Source organism: Chenopodium album, chromosome 20, assembly GCF_948465745.1.
Source record: "Chenopodium album chromosome 20, dcCheAlbu1.1, whole genome shotgun sequence".
Lineage (NCBI taxonomy): Eukaryota > Viridiplantae > Streptophyta > Magnoliopsida > Caryophyllales > Amaranthaceae > Chenopodium > Chenopodium album.
The window spans coordinates 40,398,274-40,419,704 of record NC_137853.1 but is presented as its reverse complement, the minus strand read 5'-3'; the positions used below and the strand labels follow the sequence as shown (position 1 = coordinate 40,419,704).

The following is a 21,431-nucleotide window of genomic DNA, read 5'->3' as shown; positions in this document are numbered from 1 at the left end:
GCGCATGATAAATTGCTAATTAAAAGGTTACTTAACCTGTTTAGTAGAGAGGACTAGTTCTAGTCTAGTCAAAATGTTTCAAGTTTTCAAACAATTGGGTTAGGTTAAGATTATTAAGAACTTTCAAACACTTTATTGTAAGAAATGAATAATGACATGAAACATGATAATATTGACAACCCTAATTCAAATTGTTCTATCCATTGAATAATACGAGTACAACTGTACAAGTAAAAATCTAAGTAGATTAAAAAATTTCTACTTTATAAAACCACTTAAATATTAAGTTATGTTTGATGAGGTGATGATGTAAATATTAATGAGGTTATGGTCTAGTTGTTATGATTGAGGCCTTGAGAGCATTTGTACGATATATAACAGCTTTATACTTAAAACTCTCCACCCTTTTTGTAATTTATATTGTCCTTGCTCATTCGGGAAAATAAAAAGATAAATGCCGTGCCATAGATGTGTTTGGACCCATAAGAAATTGTTGTCCCATGGTCGGTAAATTATGTTACATTCAACAAAGTTACAGTCCAATCACAATATTTTCTTCAATATTATGTTGGCAACTTGCTGCTTTGACTCCCTGCAAACTTTCCTTCTTTAATACATGCAATTCGCAAGTTATTACGTACTACGGATTATATCTTAATATCTTTTCAAACTTGCTCGACAAAAGGAATTAGAATTAATATATATACATGCATATTTTCAAACTTTTGAATTGCATACTACAATATTGACCTGGATTAACTTAGCATCATTTGTCATTAAGTTGGTGCTTATTTTATTGGAGTTCATTTGAAAGATTTCGTACTTTATTAGATGGATGTTTAGCAATTGACTTAGTCTATGCATGATTGCATGATATGTTTCACCTACTTACTTCATTTAACAAGATTTCACATACACTTCATCGCACACATTATGTTTGTATACGTACTATGTCATTTTATAGGGTACATGGTCATATATGGACAATTATGTACGCAATAGAAACAAAAAATAAATATAGAGATTGATGTTAAGATAATAATATTCACAAAGCTAAGCAAGTAATTCAACACAATTATAATTTCAAAGGGTGATTTGGTGAATAAGAAGAGGTTTTGCGTGTAAGGAAAAATGCAAATCATTATATTAATGTGTTCATAGTTTACAATTATATACGCATGTCTGAGATCGATCTTAACTACTTCATTCAATTGTTGAAGGTGATAAATTAGGTAAAACCATTAAAACCTTATTTATGTACTCTTTTCGTCGGTTCGTACTATAGTAATTGACACGTTGGACTTTTTTTTTCATTATAACTTTGATCGTGATTTTTTAGTAACATATTAAAAACAAATTTTACTGGGACTGAGGGAGTAATTTTCATCATCTCGGAAAAAAAATATAGTAATCATACATTCTTAAACTATAGTAACTTAATTAAATACAAAAAGAAGCATAAACCGTACTTTATAAAACATCTATAAAAATAAAATTCAGAGGCCTTCATTTATTGATTAGAGGAACAAAAATTAAAGAATGTTGTGTTACAATTAATTTCTTCAAAAATCTATACATGTTTCTATTTACAGTATAGAAACAATATAATTAGTTGTATATTAGGTTCATAATACAACTCTACCAACCACCAAGGGGAAAAAAAAAAAACAAAAAAACAAAAACTATGTGTTCACACTCTTCACCTTAAGCGCATGGCAAAACTTGATCACCCTTAACAATATTGTTAGGATGACACATATATACACACTCAGGTGAGGCTGGCGGAGCTCGGGGCGTGCCGTGTGCTAACCCCGGGAACATTCACCTCCATGGTGCAGCGACCTTTGCCACCACTCTTAGGGATGTTAGTGCACGGGCTAGAATTTGAAGACGGTACTGGACCTTTAGGCAACGACGCTAACAACAACGATTTTTGATCTTTTTTCAATGGTCTTATAGCTTCAACTTCATCAAAACTCGTTACCAAAAATACGAACATAATTGTAAGCATTACAACATAATATCCTCTTCTTTGAGCAAAACCCATGTTTATTATATATCACTAAACTCGAAATTGTATTAATGTGGTAGGGAAGATTGATGTACGAGTTTCGATTTCTCGGTACGATTTATCGTAGGAATGGATGGAGATATGCTTAGAGTATGAGTAGTAGCGGCATATATATATATACTGCACGGAATGGTACTAGCTATAAAATGAATGAATGGGAAAGGATGGCATTGACTTTTCCGTTAAAATGTAGGAAGTGGTTGACTATTGTTAAGGAGGGTGTTTGAATTGACAAGTTTGAAATATACGACGTGGAATTAATCAAACTGTACGACTCACCATCATACACGGTTAGATTGATTAATTATCCTATGTAGTATGTACGTTACTATGAGTACGTAAAGAAAAGTACAACATATGGATCGGAGTGCTCCCTCATATATGTCATATACACTCCGTACGTATATATTGTTCCTTTTAAATTTGCTCGGTAGAAAATTAGGATTTTATTTGCTTAGGTTGATAAGCAAACCTCTCTCACATGAGAGGAAGGAGGGCGTCTAACCATTAGGCCAACCTTAAATTCTTGTACATATAACCTTAATTAATAGGGTAAATAAAAAGAAGCAGAATAAGTATTGTATTATATTGTATTATGTATATATATGTTAGTTATACTTGTGTTTGAAAGGGAGCTGGATGATTTTTTTTATGTTCACATATGTAAGTGGTAAGTTTTGATGTATACACCTAAAAGCTAAGTTATGTTTCTCATAAAACGTATTTTTCACCAACTTTTGGCCGGTGAAAATTCCAACATATAGTTAGACGAGAAGAAATGTGCGGCAGTGTTATAACATGTACAAGTGTTGTATGTACTAAAAGGTGTTGTATGGACTATTAACAGGTCGGTAAAAAAAGGGATAAAAAGCAAGCAAGGAAACAATCGAGTAGTTGAACTACAAATTTAAAACCAATAACTAACAAGGATGCTAATAAGCTACTCCAGTTTAGGGACAGAGGTAACATTATTGTGTTTTCGAGATGACATGGATTTTCGTCTACAAAATAGATACATATAATAATTATACATATATACTACCACATAACATGAACCTTATACAAAATAGATACATAAACGGAACATAGAGGGAACCATTAATTAGGGTCGTTAACACTTGAATGCTAATTAAACACAATGTCATATTAGGAAATTGTAGCAATATAAACTTTATCCGGACATCATAAAGTAGTACTTGGTATATGTAATCTGAGACAGATGGAGTCGAATAAAATTATGTGGGAATGCAAAAAGAGATTTGAAAGTAGAAAACTTCAAGACTTGGTGAAGTTTAAATGAATTTGGTTGATCAATATAGGGGGGCCAATGTAAGTTCATAAGGCAGTTTATTTTTCAACACTACACTCCTGGCTGGCTTTTCTTGTTTTGACCTTTCTTTCAAGAGCAACTGTGCATCACAATAGTATTGGTTGTAGAAAACTTGGAGCAAATTAAATCAAAAAGGGAGAATTTGGACAAAGCTTAAGATTACAAAATTATGACTGAACACCAAAATTCTTTTTGCAGAAGCTTTATTTGACTACATTGAGTCATTGAGGACAAATTTATGCTACAAACTAACAATGTTGTTCTTGATTTCACATCTGTACAAGGTTGATTTTACCAGTAAACTGAAACAAGAAGACTTAAGGTGATTCGAGACCTGACAATTTCAATGCCAGAAAATCAGTGTCATACAATTGCCAAATTTAGAAAAGTATCAGTCTGTCTTCGGATATCTGCTGACTCATTCATACCCCTGCTTTCAACAGCAGAAACTTGAAAATGCTATGCTGTCAAATAGGAAAATTGATGGCGATAACAGTCAGCCGAAGAGCCCAAGAAAATCAAGCCAAAGATCAAAATGTTCAAAAACATGCTATTTAGACCAGGTCACTACCTGAAAATTGACCCAACCAGTTAGGCTCGATCACATTGATCAGCTTTGGACCACTTCAGGTAGAAATCCTCCAAGGAGATGCAACTCTGAGAAGCCTAAACCATGTTCTTCAATGCAAGTACCAAATACTAACCTGTGAATTCTAAAAAGATGAGATATTGGGATATTAATCTACCAAGAACTTACGGAAACATCAGAAAATAGCGAAGCCTGATGCTTACATCTGCTGCTGTCCAACAATTATAGTTATATAGCAGTAGAAATGGAATAATAAATATATATGATCAAATGATCAATAGATGATAATATATTCCCCTTTTGTTCTGTTAACTCAGTACCTGCAAAAAATTGAGGCACATTTCATAGTGAATATAAGAGTGAACAAGTACCTAGGAACAAGATGTAATATATCTGAGAGTTCTAATCAGAATCATCCCACCAAAACTTTACAAGAATATGAAATTATACCAAAGGTTAGATTCTGCTATTTCCAGTTACTTTGTAGAGATTGCAATAACAGGCATAGAGTTGCAGCATAACCATCATCCCACCACTGCAATGTATACAATAACCATTTTCTAGCCTTTACTTGCTAAGAACAAAGTATTAAGACTATTAACAAACCGCAAACCTATGGAGTAGGAATCAGTGGTGGCAACAAAGAGCTCAATTATAGAAGGTTCAAAGACGAAATATTATAGCCATGAACTTAAAAGTCTAAGTCCTGATACAAGTTCTGAAAGATATTGTTAATCCAAAATATTTATATCATGTTTTTTAATTGGATCTTATCTCACCTGGTATCTGCAGAAAATGTTCCTGTCAATCCCAATTGAGCTCTTCGTCTAAGGAGCAGCTCTGGAATTCTGATGACAAAACTACATAGGAGCCAGAATAGATCGGTTTTAGATGTGGGGTGGGTGCCATGTGGATAGTGCTATGCTGGGATATGCATATCAAATTAAAGAAGGCAGATCATAATTGACACATTAAAAATATATATATCAGAAATGGTAACCAAAACCAGATACAAGAAAGAGCACGACACAGATCAAAGAGAAGGCTAAACCTTCAAAAAGGAAAGTTTTTTACTCATTACTGTGCCAGGATCATGCGACAAAGATCGATCTTACAAAGAAAGAGCAGCCTGCAGCTTCTCCTTTAGATTCTCAGCACCACCATTCTGAGTTCTGATGGTGAATGTATGAATGATCTTGTTATCTGTTGTGGAAACATTGGCTTCAGGAGCCAGAACTTGATTTTCCCTAAGTGTCTTTACAACACTTGAAGCAGGATGAAGATCCAAAGGGAAACTGACATGCACGAGTGCATCATCTTGCCCTGCCTGAAAATCAATTTCAGGGATAGCCATGTGTTTTTGCTTTGGATTAGCCATCTCCTTTTCAGCTTCGAGCATCTTAACCTTCATTTGAAGATCTGTAATATAAGAAATAGCATCACCAAGGAGCGAAGCTTTGTCCATCTTAGAAATGTTGGGGACAACGGCTCTCAATGCATAGAAACGTTGGTTAAGCTTCTCTCGTCTCTGTCTTTCTGCCTCAACATGGTTCAATGGTTCTTCTCTTCCATTAGCAGGTTTTCTACCCCTCTTTCTTGGTTTAGGCTGCAACAAAAGTTCTTCTTTAGCCGGCTCTACGACAGGAGTTTGGGCTTCGGGATTCAAACCACCAAAATTGATCTCTGAAACCAACTTCTTGCCACTATCTTCACTAACACACCCATTAGACGATGACCCATAAGTGTGCTTACCTACATTACTTCCACCAACATGAGATTCTGCAGAAAATGCAGCATCATCTTCCAACTTTGGATTAAAATTCAAGTTGGTCGATGGTGGCTTTGATCCACTGAGGCTAAGCTCACAGCCAAAAATTTTAGGAAACGCCTTAGCCTGTACAGATTGAGGTACACCAAAGATATGCTTCACCACTTGCAACAGATTCTGCTCTTCCATGAGCATTTTAATAGAACCCAACTCTAATACTCCAGCTTTCACAGGCACAAAAACAACAGTCTGAAATTTAGCTGATTTAGCTAAATGAGCCCTAGATTGGTAGTGATTTGAGCAGGTATTACCATCCGAAACCCAAATCGGTCTGCCAGTGGTAAAACAGTTGGCAGGACCCATAGAAGAGTCTAACCAAAACCAATAATACATTGAAGTGAGATACAGCATCTCAATATCTGATACTTTATCCAAAGTGGCAACAAAATTGTTCTCCTCTGACTTTCTAAAGCAAGCATGTAATTTCTCAAGAACCCTCTTCTTTGCCTCATCTTTCTTAACAATCTCTCCATTACCCTCAACCAATTTACCCTCCCCACCATCTCCCCTTTCCCCGGCAACAACAGCCTTCGGATCACGACAATGCCCATCACCCCAAATCAACACTGACTTACCATCCTTCTTAGAACTAACAATCTTCCACAATATTGCATAATTCCAATTAGAACCATCAACAATTTGGCATAGCCCTTGCTGAAGATTCAGCATACTACCATCACTACTTCCTGTATCATTAAAATCACTAGGAAATTCTTCACAAAATCTAGACATGAAAAATTTACATGCCTCAACTCCCACCACATCTTCCAGCATAACCTTATCCTCATCATTAATCTCACAATTTACACCCATTTTCCACAAACCCCAGAATCAAAATCTCGAAATTAAAGCTAATTACCAATCTGGGTTCCTCTCAATTCATATCAAACCTCAACAAATCACAAAAAATCGATCTGGGTTTCTCAAAATTACTAACATAATCAAAAACCCAGTTCAACAATCAACAAGCCTAAGCATAAAACCAAGCTCAAAATGATCTTTACAACACTACCTAAAAGTACAAGAAAGATTATATACCTGGGCAGTAAATGAAACAGCAGAAACCCCAAATTCAGCAGAAATTACCACAAATTATTGAACAAAAAAGGGTCCTTGAAACAAGAGCTAGGGTTTCAAAAAGATTGAGTCTTTACTACTAAAACTTCAGTAAAATTCCAGGGTTTTTGGGGCTCCAGATAATGGGTTTTTTTTGGGTTTTCTTTAATTAAAAATTTGGGTGTTTTTCAGCTAAAAGCAGAGGAAAAAAAAAGGTAGATCAGGAGCACGAGGTACAGGTGGAACAGTTAAAAAACACAAGAATATGTGCATCTTGTGAAATGAAGGTGTAAAGTTACGTGTAAGAATAGCAACTTAATAGAAAAGCCATTAGAGAAGAGAGAGAAAATATAGCAGGATAATGTAATGTCCTGGGACCTGGGGAAGGTTGGAGGATATGATTTCATTTAATTATTTAAATCAACTACAAAGGGAATATATGAATTGATACTATACCTATTATTTTTTGTGTTGTTTTTGTTATGTTAATTAATTACAATATAATTTGTGTTGATCACTGTTTAGTGAATCTTTACTTGTTATCATATTCCATCCACTTGCCACTTTGTCGCATTATAAGTTCTAATAAAGTAATAAACTAAGATCAAACAAAGATTAAAAAAAAGTAATAATCTATAAGCTCGGATCGAGTTCAAATTAGTTAAAATTATTTGGAAAAAAAAAAATCATATTCTAAATTTGTTTACTCTCCTTGATTCCAAAATCTCTTAAAATCGGGAGAGTATAGCCACCATAGGTATCACTCACTCTCTTCTTGATTGGTATTTGAACCTTGCATCATTATTTATTTGTTTTTTTTTTTCCTTCTAAATATTACAAATTTACTCAAGTTATATGTATTATGTATATTTGCATTCACAATACTTTTATTTTTGATAAAATTACCCAAGATGTGATTATACCATCACTAATGAGCCGGATTCCATTATTAGAACGTATTAAGTTGAGTGACCTCTTTGAAATTCCTTGTGTTGCACCCTTTTTTTACCCATAGCCTTGGGTACTTCTACGGACTAAAGTTACAACTTACAAGTACACCCTGTCTATAGTAGATTTGGCTATGGTATTGAATAGTTCAGTTAGCATGGCACATAACAATCTACTATAAGGTCTATAACTCTGAGGAGGAGTCGAGGAGATAGTAAACCATAAATAGACGATTAAGGAAGAAAATCAAAACCTCGTCTGAAACATGTGTACTTAAGATTATGATTATACAACAAAGAATAATTATACATTTAAACTTTCTCCTAATTGTAGTTTATTTGGAAAGAGCAGTCTCTAGCTTCTCCTTAAGATTCTCGGCCCCTTCAGTTTGAGCTCGGATTTTGAATGTATGGACCATCTTATCATCTGCTGTACTAACATTGGCCTCTAGTGCGACAAGTTGATGTTCCCTCAAAGTTCTTACAACTTTAGAAACAGGGTGATCATCAAGAGGGAAACTAACATGAACAAGTGCATCATCTTGCCTTGCCTGAAAATCAATCTCCGGGATAGGAAGTTCCTCCTGCTTGGGATTAGCAGCCTCCTTTTCAGCCTCAAGCGCGCTGATCTTTGTTTGGAGATCGTTAATATATGAAATGGCATCAAGAAGGAGCGAAGCCTTGTCCATCTTAGAGATATTTGGGACAACAGCTCTCAATGCATAAAACCGTTGGTTAAGCTTCTCTCGTCTTTGCCTTTCTGCTAAAACATGGCTCATTGCTTCTTCTCTCCCACTAGCAGGTCTCCTAACTGGTCTCTTGCGTGCTCTTAGCTCAGCAGCATGCAGCAAAAACTCTTCACTAGCCTCATCTAACGCGGGGAAATCAGCCTCTGGATTCGAACCCCCAAAATTGATCTCTGAAAAGAGTTTCTTGTCACCGTGTTCACCATGCTTTCCATTAGAAGGTGACCCAAATATATTCTTAGGACCCATATCACTCCCAGCAACATGAGATTCTGCAGAAAATGAGGCGTCATCTTCCTTCTTTGGGGCAAAACTTATGTTCATTGAGCGTGGTCTAGAACCACTACCAAGACTAAGATCACGCCCGAAAACATTAGGGGAAGCTCTAGCCGGAAAAGAATGTGATTCACCAAATACAGTCTTCACCATTTGCACCAAACTATGCTCTTCCATAACAGTTCTCACAGAACCCAACTCTAAAACTCCAGTTTTCACAGGCACAAACACAACTGTCTGAAACATAGCCGATTTAGCTAAGTGTGCACGCGATTGGTAATGATCTAAACAACTTCTAACATCCGAAACCCAAATTGGCCTGCCACTAGTAAAGGATTTCGCAGGACCCAACGATGAGTCCAACCGAAACCAATAATACATAGATGTAAGATACAACATCTCAACATCTGATACTTTATCCAATGTTGCAGCAAAGTTATCCTCCACTGATCCCCCAAAACAAGCATGTAGCTTCTCAAGAACCCTCTTTTTAGCCTCATTTTTACCAAATTTCCCATTCCCACCATCTACACTCTCTCTAGCTAACACCGCCTTTGGATCCCGGCAATGCCCATCCCCCCAAATCAACACTGCCTTCCCATTTTTAGAGCTAGCAATTTGCCAAAAGATTGCATAATTCCAACTAGATCCATCAACAATTTGACACAACCCTTGTTGCAAATTCAAAATATCACCTGGTGGATTAAATTCTGACAGTGAATCATCACCTGCTGTTGACATCAAGAAATTATATGCATCTTTCCCAACAACAGCTTCCACCATAACTTTTTCTTCCTCTTTCAACACATAATTTTGACCCATTTTCACTAAACCCACAAAATTATTTTCACACTAATTGACCCAATGATCAATTGGGTCCCTATAAATTCGCAAAAAATTCAACTGGGTATCTTCAAATTTGCAAATTTATCAAATCCCAGATAGTATTATGCCGAATTAAACACTAAAATGAGCTTAATTTTAGAACATTCTAAATAGATTAGGGGAAAATTGAAAAATTACCTGGGTAATAACCTGAAATGATCTGCAGATTCAGCTTTGAAGCTACCACGAATTCTGGGGTTTTGACTAATTTTAGATCTAAGATGAACTAGGGTTTCAAAATCTGAAATTGCTACTCGTTTACTTCATTTCCTCTTTTTTAAGTAACTTTGTTTTGTTTTGTCCCTCTTACGCCGGTTAATTTAGGATTCTTTTCTTCCCGTGATTTTTTTTAAAAAAAAAATTAAAAAGAAGAAACTAAAAAATATTTAAAAAAAAAAAAAAAAAAAACCTTGCACACTTGCAACACGAGGTCCACAAGTCCAAAACAACTCAACAAGGTGATGAAACAGTAAAATTTGTTAGAAACAACCTTTTAAAGTGTTCACTTTATTTAAAATAACCTTTTAAATATTTTTTTACAAATTCAGACCACATTATAATTTTTTTTTATCAAAGACAACCTAATGCTAATTTTCGGCGTTGACTCTATTTTTCCGATGTTGACAACGAGTGTATGAGACATGTGACCTCATATATTGCTAATTACACCCCTTTCCCTCCAATTCACTCGTACTAAATCCCCTCCTCTCTCAAAGTAATTTGTCACTTTGAAGGGTTTTAATAGGAGTTAATTGGAGGGGAAAGGGGTATAATTAGCAATATATGAAGTCACGTGCCTCACACACTCGTATTCAACATCGGAAAAATAGAGTCAACGCCGAAAACTAGCATTAGGTTGTCTTTGGTAAAAAAAATTTATAATGTGGTCTGAAGTTGCAAAAAAAAATTTAAAAGGTTGTTTTTAATAAAATAGACACTTTAAAAGGTTGTTTTTGACAAATTTTCCTAAATTTTACTCCATCTGTTTCACAACATGTAACTTCAATTAATCGCAGTATTATTGCATATTACTCCGATGTATGTGGCATAATTTGTAAAAATTATAAAAACTTTTATACTAATACGAATCTTATTTATTTATTTATTTATTTATTTATATAGCTAGTGTTCGGCCCGGGCATTGCTCCGTGTGTTAGTTTGAGTATTTTTTATCATAATAATTATTATTAAAGAGCTTGAAAGAGTTTTTTTATTGTCGAAAATTATAATATTACAATAATAATAATAAATAGTTTTGAATATAATTTTTGCTTTTATTTCTAATACGATGTATGTATTTATATATTGATATGCATAGATAAAACCAACATTATCTTATAGCTTGGATAGTAATAAGTTGGTCTTTATTCAATGAGGTCTTGTGTTCAAACCATTAATGAGATTACTATTGGTCAAAGTTTACAAAGTTAAACCATAAATATAGAAATGAGCGCTATTGACTAGAGTCACTAGACCGTAGGCTAACTACTTAGAACCTAATTATTCGGAACAAGTATCGAATTGACTCACGTAGTCGCGTGAACCTGACTCGAAACTAAACGTATTGTATCATATAATCGTTTTTGACTCGATCTGCTTTTAATCTGATATCTTGGGCCAAACAAATATTGGGCTTGATGATGCATTCAATGATTGGGCTTCATGCGAAGCCCCTTATAGCATTTACAACATAAAAGTAATTGGATAGCCCATGGTTTGGCAAAATCAACTAACGCTAGATCCAATGATATACCTTGGTCACTTAATGTAAATGTCGGCTCTAATTTACAAACGAAACCAATTTTATATGACCATATATAATGATAGAATGTATTTATTCCTTTCGTCTCAGAATATAGAGTTGGTAGAACGTATTTTACGCACATGCTATCATTGGTTAACTACTAAAATCTTGTTTTGTTAACGATTTTGGTGAGCAAATAAGGTCGTATTCCATTCGTTTGAATTTTGGAACTAAACTTAGATATTATTACCCAATTTCCTTTTATTGTACGTAGTTCAAATAGATTATCATCACTTCATATTTCATAATCACACATACTCGGATCCGTACTACATGCTACATAAATACCCGTACACATTCATTTATTTAGTACTTATATAATTTGATGTGTACATATTATTTGCATGATTCATGCATTGCTTAACCCGCCGTTGGAGGACTAGTAACGATACCATCCGAATCAACGAATACGAAAACACGATAACAATTGTAGTTCAATGGCCTCCATCCTTTATCCCAAACAATGGGATCGACAAGAGGATTCTCTTGCTTAATTATTTCAGCTGCTTCTTCTCCATTCTTTCCGACCAATTCCGGCCAGCTTAGCTTCCCTGCAAAATCATATAATTCGTCATCATGGAGAATACCGTAAAGACTCAATCCAATCCCTAGATATTTACGTATGTTATGTTATGTAACTACGTACGTTATGTTATGTTATATTATATCATAATGAATATTACAACAATTAAATTAAGTCTAGTATAAATCTTACCAGGCGGGCATAAATAATCAGATTCCATCTCTCTCTCTCTTTTTCTAGTTGATATTTTGTTGGTAAATTGTTTGATTGCTTGTGTTGGTACAACGACGAAAACAGTGAACTTTATAGACGAGTCACATTTCATTAGTTCCGTACCAGAAAATTCAATATTACAACATTATTTACAAGTACATTGCATAAACAAGGCCATCATTTTCTCGTGCGTTCCTCGCGATCCCAAGCCTAAAAATATAAAATGTAGCATAAACGTGGGATAAGAATTTTGTGGTTGAGGTTGCGAGTATGTTTATTTATTTTATATTATAAAGGACAAATAATAATTTATTTTTTTGAAAATGGACGAATAATAATTACTCTAACTATTTAGCCTTATTATGCTTATCATCACTCATACACCCGTCCGTCCATATCATGCTCGTCGTTTTATTATAACAATTTTTTGGTGGAAAATTCGTCAATCCTTTCATTTCTAAAAAGATTGCTTAATTGCAAATTATCGGCTCAAATTTTTGAACCTTTGGCTATAGATTTCACTTTATTTACAGAATATAGAAATTAATATAGTAACACATACAAAAATAAAGATGTTTATAGTTTAAGACATGTCTTATATATATATGGACTGAAAAAATACACTGGCTTAATAGAAAGACATGATAATTAATCTACGTTTTTGTTTTTGAATCATTAGTATAAAAATGTATGATCATACATTCATACAGTACAGATATAATAATTAACCCGTCATAGGAGGACGAACAACGAGTCCATTGCAATCGACCCAAATCCAAACCCGATCACACCTAAAATTTTCAATAACAGCAGTTCCATCTGGTAAAACTGTTGCTTCAATAACATTTGGATTTTCTTTCTTTATAATTTCAGCAGCTTCATTCCCATTTTTTCCAACTAATTCAGGCCACACATTTTTCCCTACAAAATTACATGTATTAAACTTCGTTACATTATTGTTCATTAACAATATTGTACGTACGTACGTAAAACATTTGAAATACAATTTTGCAAATTAGGATTATAAATTGATCAATCGAAAAGTTGGATTATTACCTGGGCATTCAGAAGACATCTTTCTCGATCTAATTATATTTTCTTCTTTGATAATATGTTAGTATCCTTGCTTAATTAAATTCTCGAGTTTAATTAAGATGGTATATATAGACTTGATTATGCGCATGGATAATGCAAAATAAAGTTGCGTGGAGTAAAGGAAATGATGATGTGCTGCCTTAATTAGCTGCCATTGTCAAAGTTTGATCATAATTTTTTTGGTCAACGATCTTACGTACTTGCAGTTATTTAATCATCGATCTATTAGCATATTACCAACTATGATATATACAAGAAATTTATTAAGTTGATTTGTTAGTGGTTCTAATTATCATATCATCGAAGATTTTGATTAATCTGTTTTTAAATTAATGTTATGAGTGACTTGTAGATAGAGAATTTCAATTTGATACCAAAGTCCTAATTACTAGCTTACTCATATAATAGAGATCGAATAAATTGCATTTTCTTGTTGCTATGAATGATTGTAAGCTTTTGCCTAATTTTAAGATCAATTACGTATTGAATTCATTTTTCTATAATTTATATGTCAACGACTTTCTTGTTTATCAATATGCATGCATGAAATTTATTTAGACAATCAAAATGTTTGGGATATATACTTATAATGAATTATATATTACCGGGGTATTTTAGTGACATTTGATCTGTTGGAATTATAAACAATAAAGAGATGAAAAAGTGAAAAGAAAAACCTTTTTATGTATTCAATCCATTGAAAAATGTATTGTATATCAATATATACAGTCCAAAACTAAGCTAGAAGTAAGGATATAATCCCATGATCATGCCTAATATAAATCCACTAAACCACTAATATTTTTTTTTTTTGAAACCACTAAACCACTAATATTACGACTCCATAACACAAACTAATGAACTATACTTAAATTAGGATATCATATTCCTACAGATTAAGACGTAACTAACCACTAACAATTTGAAGCAAATTAAATATTACAACATCTTCCTCTTACTTTATGTTCTTCTTCTTTGATAATTAGTTATTACTCTTTCTCAATAATTAAATCGTCGTATTAATTAATTAAGGCGGTATATATTTACTTGATTATGCACGTAGATATAATGCAAAATTAAAGTTGCTTAGAATAATAAAGGAAACGATGTGCTGCCTCGCCTTAGCTGCCACTGTCAAAGTTTGAATTATTAGACACTTCTTAATTTGGTCAACTATCTTACCTAATTGTTTTTGTTAAATGATGTCAATCCTCAGGGCTTGTTCACATTTACTAAACTAAGGTGAACCACTACTAGAAAACAGGTCATTTCCGACGGAACGGTTCCGACGGACACTAAAATCCGTCGGAAAGTACGAAATTTCCGACGAATTTTATTTCAGTCAAAAATCCGTCGGAAATCTCCGACGGAATTGTAATCCGTCGGAAAATTATTCACTTCCGACGGATTTTCCGTCGGAAATGTTATATTTCCGACGAATATAATTTCCGTCGGAAATTTCCGACGGATTTAAATTCCGTCGGAAGCTACCGACGGAATTTACATCCGTTCCGACGGAATTTAAGTTAAAAAAAAAAGAAAAAGAAAACACCCAAAACCCTAATTATCACGGTGCCCCCTTACCCCATATTATTTTTTTAGAGTACGCTCTCTCTCCTCTCTCAGCCTCTCTTCTGCTTCTCTCTCCTCTCATCCTCTCATCTTCTCTTTAGATCTACTCCTCTCATCTCCTCTTCATCTCCTCTCTCTTCCCTCTTTTCTCTTCTTTCCTCATGGATCTCCTCTCTCTTTCCTCTCCTCTCTCTTTCCTCTTCTCTCTTCTTTCCTCACTTGTCTTTCTCATGGATCTCCTCTTTCTTCTGAAATCTGCCACGAGATGGCCGCCGGCGCCGATGGTTCTCTTTCACACGCCTCTCCTCTTTTTCCTTTGCTCATGGTCTTTTTGGTTCATATTAATGGTTTATATGGTTAAATATGACCATGAAATCCCTAGATCTAGAGGTTTCATGGCCGAATTTAGCCGTATGAAACCAAATTCGAGGAGAACTCAAGATCCAAGTTGGTGTTAAGGTATGTTATCCTGATTTTAGTTTTCTTTTTTTTTTTTTTAATTTTTTAGTCGAATTTTGGATTTTTTTTTAAAAAAATTCACTGGTTATTTGTTGGTTGTAATGGTGGTTTTCGGCAGTATTATGTTGTGGTTGTATTTTTTTTTTTTTCTTAATTTTTGGGTGGTCTTTTGGTTAGAACAGTAGATCTGGGTTTGGTTTGGGTGGTTGATGTGGATTTGGGTTGGTTAGGGTTAATTAAGTGGGTGGGTTATGGTGGTGGGTTTGTTTCGGTTAAGGTGGTTGCTGGGTTTTCTGGGTTCTTCGGGCAGTTGGGTAAGGCCGTTAGGGTAATGGGTGGTGGTTGGTGGTGGTGATACGCCGTGCCGGTGGTGCGCGACGTATTTTTTTTTTAATTTCTTAAAAGAAATTTCCGACGGAAATTCCGTCGTAAATTTCCAACGGAAGTGTATCCGTCGGAAATTTACGACGGATTTTTCCGGCACCGGAAATTCCACCTTCGACGGAAAATTCCGTCGGAAATCCGTGGAATTTCCGACGAAAAAGGTGCTTTTTCCTACGAAGCCATTTCCGACAACCAGTTCCGACCGAATTTCCGTCGGAAACGTGTTTTCCGACGGATTTCATGGTTTTTCCGACGGAATTTTTCCGTCGGAATTGGCCTGTTTTCTAGTAGTGAACTGAATTGATTAGAGCTGCACTGAATTAATTGGAGCTGAATTGAACTGAACTGAGCTGACTTGAATATTATATGAGAGAAGGAAATTAGAAGCTGAACTGAACAGAACTGATTGGAGCTGAACTGAACTGAAATTAAGCTGAAGTGAACAGACCCTGAGTAGTTGTAATATTTAATATACGAAGATGTGGCAATTGTGAGGTGATTTTCTATAATCCAATTGCAATGCCATACGTAAATTACTCTCGAGGGGTTCAATATTAGACCAACATGTATGTTCATGTGGATGTTTAGCTACTTGTTTAATTTATCGAATAAAAACCTGTTCACATTCACTTAATTTCAGTTCAGTTCAACTCCAACCAGTTCAGCTCAGTTCAGTTCAGCTCCTAATTTCCCTCTCTCATAAAATATTCATTTTAGCTCAGTTCAGTTCAGCTCCAATCAGTTTAGTTCAGCTCAGTTCAGTAAATGTGAACAGACCTAAGTATATATTGTGGTGGTATCTACAACAGATATACTAGCTACTAGATAGTATTGAATTTGGCTTAGATCATCGGTTTTTGGCTTCTTATAGACCAAAATCGCGTCTACATAACGATACCAACGGCACCAAGAAGGTTGTATAGATCACTAGAAACTTAGTTTTTGCTTAAAACTTGATTTGCATGTAAACATTGACGTTGGGAGATTAGCTGCAAGGTTTGAAGAAGAAGTCCAGCGTCTGAATGTTTAAGTTGTTTTTTTTTACTACTACCTCCGTTTCGTATTAGTTGCAACTTTGGGTATTATTTTTTTTTTTTTTTTGAGGGAACTTTGGGTATTATTTGTGAGATATATAATATTCCAAAGTTGCAACTAATACGAAACGGAGGTAGTATTAACGATTTCTACTAATTGGGTTCCCGACATAGGCGTTTTCAGTCATCCGAATTTGTTTAAGGCCCGAAAACAACATTCAAACATTTTCCGGATTTTTTTTTTGCTTAATTAAACTAACTTCACATTATAAATTAAACTAACTTCACATTATAAATTGATGAGAAAGGTGAATATACAGTAATTAAACTAACTTCACATTCTAGATTAAAACAATAGTACATGCAGCACAAATTAAATCAAAAGTCACTAAAGTTTTTGTTACATAGAAGCCTCAAATTAAAGCAATATAAACTTATTATTATTATTTGGATAACTTTATTGTACATAATTGAATTGAAGTAGCACAAAATGATTAAAAGGATACATCAATAATCGTAGGACAACTTAAATTTGGTACATACACGATATGTTACATATTACAAAGTACTCCGTATTATTTTTATGCAACAACATAAAACAAGTTAACCGATCATAGGAGGGCGAACCACATTGCCATGACAATCAACCCAAATCCAAACTCGATCACACCTGAAGTTAAGGATAACTGGTGTTCCATCTTTTAGAACGGAGGTCTGAGTAACATTTGGATTCTCTTCCCTTATAATTTCAGCAGCTTCCTCACCATTTTTCCCAACTAGTTCTGGCCACACATTCTTCCCTATAAATTAAATCAATAAATTTACAAGTCACTACGTATTAACGTGTATATTAATAAAATTGTATAATTAATGTACTGAATATAAAGTGTACATTTTTGCAATTTTAGATAAAAACTTAATAATTAGGAAGCTAAATTACCTGGGCATTCGGATGACATCTTTCTCGAGTTTTCGCTTTGTTTTGTCTTAATCTTCTGCGATGATGATCGATTAGTATATATGTGCCTTAAACTCCTAGGTTTTGAGGCTCTATATATACATGAAGAACTTGATTAAACACGTACATATTTAATAAAGTAAAGTTGCGTGAAGTAATTAAAAAGATGACTTAAATTAATCAAAGCTTGCTGCTATTGTCAAACTTTGAATTTAGAAACTTGTTCAATCACTCAATGTATAGCTTCCGCTTCTCAAGGATTCAAATAATATATTCTATATGTATATAATCATAATTATGGAAGCTTGTAATTATCTGTACACGTTTGAAGTAGTCATTTTGGTATCGACAATTTGACATTAAATATTAAAGTATAAGTGTCATCATTTTGACTTTTGGCACTGTTTTTTGCAATTACATTTGAGTCTCGTTAGATTTATCTCAAATTTCAAAATATAAATATTTATCAGTATAATTAGCTTTTATAATTACAAAAATAAAAATATTATGGATCAAAATTACACATTTTGATAAATGTGGTCAAAATAAACTAACTTAAAACCCTTCCAAAAAAAAAAAAAAAAAAAAAAGAGAGAAAGTTTTGAGTAAAAGCATAAGTGATTAGGTTAGATTTAAGATATTCCTAATAAAAAAAATAGGGGGTTAGATTATTTAAGATACGGTCAAATATTAGGAATATTTACAAAATATTCCCTAGATCAACATCATCACCATCATCTACCACAATTATTGTGATATTTTTAGATGCTAAGGTGATGTCGGTGATGATGTTAATGTCATAAGTTCATAACTTATAATGCTGATAAACTTTTCAATGAAGTACGGAGTAGTTCGACCACTAATCCGTACTAATTAAATTCCACAATATAAAAGGGTTATCTAAGTTTGATGTGGTAGAAGTAAGAAGTTCTTTGCCTCTTTGGCATCATGTTAGATTTGACTCATCATTCTTTCTTCGACTATAATTTAGTTAAGCAAAGGAAAATGTAATGGGGTTGATGAGTTGCCTAGGAAATAAAAGTTAGATGAAAATACTAGTAAAGGGACAAATCGGCAAGAAAACCGCAAGAACGGCCCTGAGAAAACCGAATTCTCCCCAACCTCGAATTCGGATTTTCGAAGGACGCGACCCCCACCCACGGGGGGAGCACAACCGAGTAGCGAAGCTACGACCTTGTGAGAAACTTCAAATAGGACAGATTTACATTGACTATAATAATTTGGTAGTTACTTTGTGTAGGGGTTAATTTAATCACGATCATGCAACTTTCATACTAAATGGACATCATTTATTTACATTTTTCCAATAATAAAAGGCAAAAGCTAACGAACGCCCCGGGGGCGTTGGATAAGCTAGCTTAAAGTAGAAATATTAAATTAAAATGAACATTAATTACACCGATCGATGCGTGATTTTGTCATGCTTTTACAAATTAATACCACTTTAGGTAATATTTTAAATGCTTATCTAAAGTCCCGGGGCATTCGTTAGCTAGATCCATAATAATATTGTTCATGATTGCAATACTTAATTTATTACTGTTAAATTAAAGGATTATTAAAGAGCTTATAATTTGGACGCAACATGAGCCTTCTCCTCATACCCAATGCAAAATATTACTTGAAAAGAGGAGTGGATGTGATTTGAACACATAACTTTTTTTTTGTTACATTGACTATCGATATCTTATTAAAGGACTAAGGGCCTGTTCTCATTGACTGAACTCAGCTGAATTGCACTGAACTGAACTGAACTCAGCTGAACTGAACTGAACTGAACTGAACTGAACTAAAATGAATATTTTATAAGAGAAGGAAATTAGGTGCTGAACTGAACTGAACTGAGTTAAGCTGAACTGAACTGAACTGAACTGAACTGAACTGAACTCAGCTGAACTAAACTGAACTGAACTGAATTTCAACGTAAGAGAACAGGCCCTAAGTCAACCAAAAACTTAAGCTTATAGTTGAATCTCATGATCGATTTATATAATCTATTAATTAGCTTTCCAAAAAAAAACATGGCCCCCCTCCTTGCATTTTCATGATCCCTCGAAAACTTCAAGCATTTTATAAGATATTATGGTTAAAAAAGTCTCTCATCTTTAGTTTTTTTATCCAAAAATTATACAATTCATTCAATATAGTGAATGTTACTACTTTCATGTTATATTAATCCTTTTGTATATAATCTTTCTCTTTAACACTAATAAGATTGTCACATACTCCATCCAATTTACCCTAGTATTTGACTACTTGTTCACACTCTTAAATGTGTGTCATTTTTTGTTTATGAATGTGAAAAAGATTTGATTTCTTATACGTAATTGGACCTTATGGATCTCTACTCTAATTATTTTTCCATGCATGGTTAAAAGTTGAAAACTCTTTTAGCAACATTGATATACTATATATGGATTTCCATCGTTTCAAAAAAAAAAAAAAAAAAAAAAAAATTATGGATTTCCATTGAATTATGTATAATTTGGCTTAGGGTTGGGACAGTTCGGCTTATTAGTTTTTAGAGCTAGCACATCTTATCATTAATCAAATAAAACATAAACTATATGGAGTTGATCCGAATTAGAATATCACCTAAGTAACCGACCGAGCGAGACATAGAAGCTAAGAAGAAAATTAGGGTGACATCAATAGATCATCATATAATATCTGTTGACAATTCAAAAATTAAACAACAGTACTGTCAAAGCTTTTTCACATTCAACCACGTACAATATAATGCTCTATAACATTATATTTGCATGCGTTTTAATATTATTTTACATAAAAGGCCCTGAGAAATTATTTTATTATACAAACGTATATATAGTACATTAACAAGCTGAAACCCTCGGAGGCTAGATCAAGTATTAGTATGTAGTAGCATGGCTTAACCAATTTTAGGAGTACGGATCACAACATCGTACGAATTGATCCAAACCCAAACCCGATCACACCTAAAGTCTTTTGTAGTAGGAGTGCCATCACGTAAAACGATCGCTTGCACGTAAGGATTCTCACTTTCTATTGTTGCAGCTGCCTCATTCCCATTTTTCCCAACTAGTTCTGGCCACTCATTCTTCCCTACATACAATAATTACAATAACATAAAAAGATCATTAATTGTAATAATAAGAAATTAATACAATGATATAAATTTAAAATTGTAGCTTAAAAGAAATTTAAGCTACATGTAAATGTATTAGATACCTTGGCATTCAGACATCTTTCTTTCTTAACCGGATGTATGTTCTAATTTGCGTTCTTCTTTATTTGATTATTTTTTTCGTGAATATGATCTTTGAATTTTTGGTGAGTTTTTAGGTTAAAGGAGTATATCTATATATAGTTGAGCAAGCTTAAGCTACAATTATTGTCAAACTTTGATTTAATAATATTTTGGTCTTTGTTAGCAACTTTGATACACAATATATACGGAAGCTTAATTAAATTGCCAATGTGAATAATAAAGATCTTTTGAATAAAGTATATAAGATTAACAATGGAGGTTCCCATGTAATTTTGGTCAACTATGGCATGCATTATATAATATTGGTTCATTTTATTGATTTCAATTGACTGTTCATACGTGAATTTTTGCATTCGTTGTTAAGATAATGTTGAGTTGGATTATAATGAT

The 21,431-nt window shown here is 33.8% G+C and overlaps 2 long non-coding RNA genes, 1 other non-coding gene and 2 pseudogenes across 3 annotated transcripts; 1 reads left to right on the top strand and 4 right to left on the bottom strand.

Annotated features, from left to right (window-relative positions):
- Window positions 1-4,953: 4,953 nt before the first annotated feature.
- On the bottom strand, window positions 4,954-7,285 carry LOC145598480 (transcription factor MTB3 pseudogene; annotated as a pseudogene).
- A 749-nt stretch (window positions 7,286-8,034) lies between these two features.
- Window positions 8,035-10,038, bottom strand: LOC145598116 (transcription factor MTB3 pseudogene; annotated as a pseudogene).
- Window positions 10,039-11,813: 1,775 nt separating this feature from the next.
- LOC145599470 (uncharacterized) lies at window positions 11,814-12,323 on the bottom strand. The gene is made up of 2 exons (XR_014103768.1): window positions 12,248-12,323; window positions 11,814-12,083 (listed from the first exon to the last, which is right to left on the bottom strand). It is a non-coding gene; the product is annotated as an uncharacterized LOC145599470 (long non-coding RNA).
- A 2,342-nt stretch (window positions 12,324-14,665) lies between these two features.
- LOC145599987 (small nucleolar RNA ceN39) lies at window positions 14,666-14,810 on the top strand. The gene has a single exon (XR_014104226.1). It is a non-coding gene; the product is annotated as a small nucleolar RNA ceN39 (small nucleolar RNA).
- A 2,420-nt stretch (window positions 14,811-17,230) lies between these two features.
- Window positions 17,231-17,859, bottom strand: LOC145599452 (uncharacterized). Its single transcript, XR_014103756.1, has 2 exons — window positions 17,753-17,859; window positions 17,231-17,612 (listed from the first exon to the last, which is right to left on the bottom strand). It is a non-coding gene; the product is annotated as an uncharacterized LOC145599452 (long non-coding RNA).
- Window positions 17,860-21,431: the final 3,572 nt, after the last annotated feature.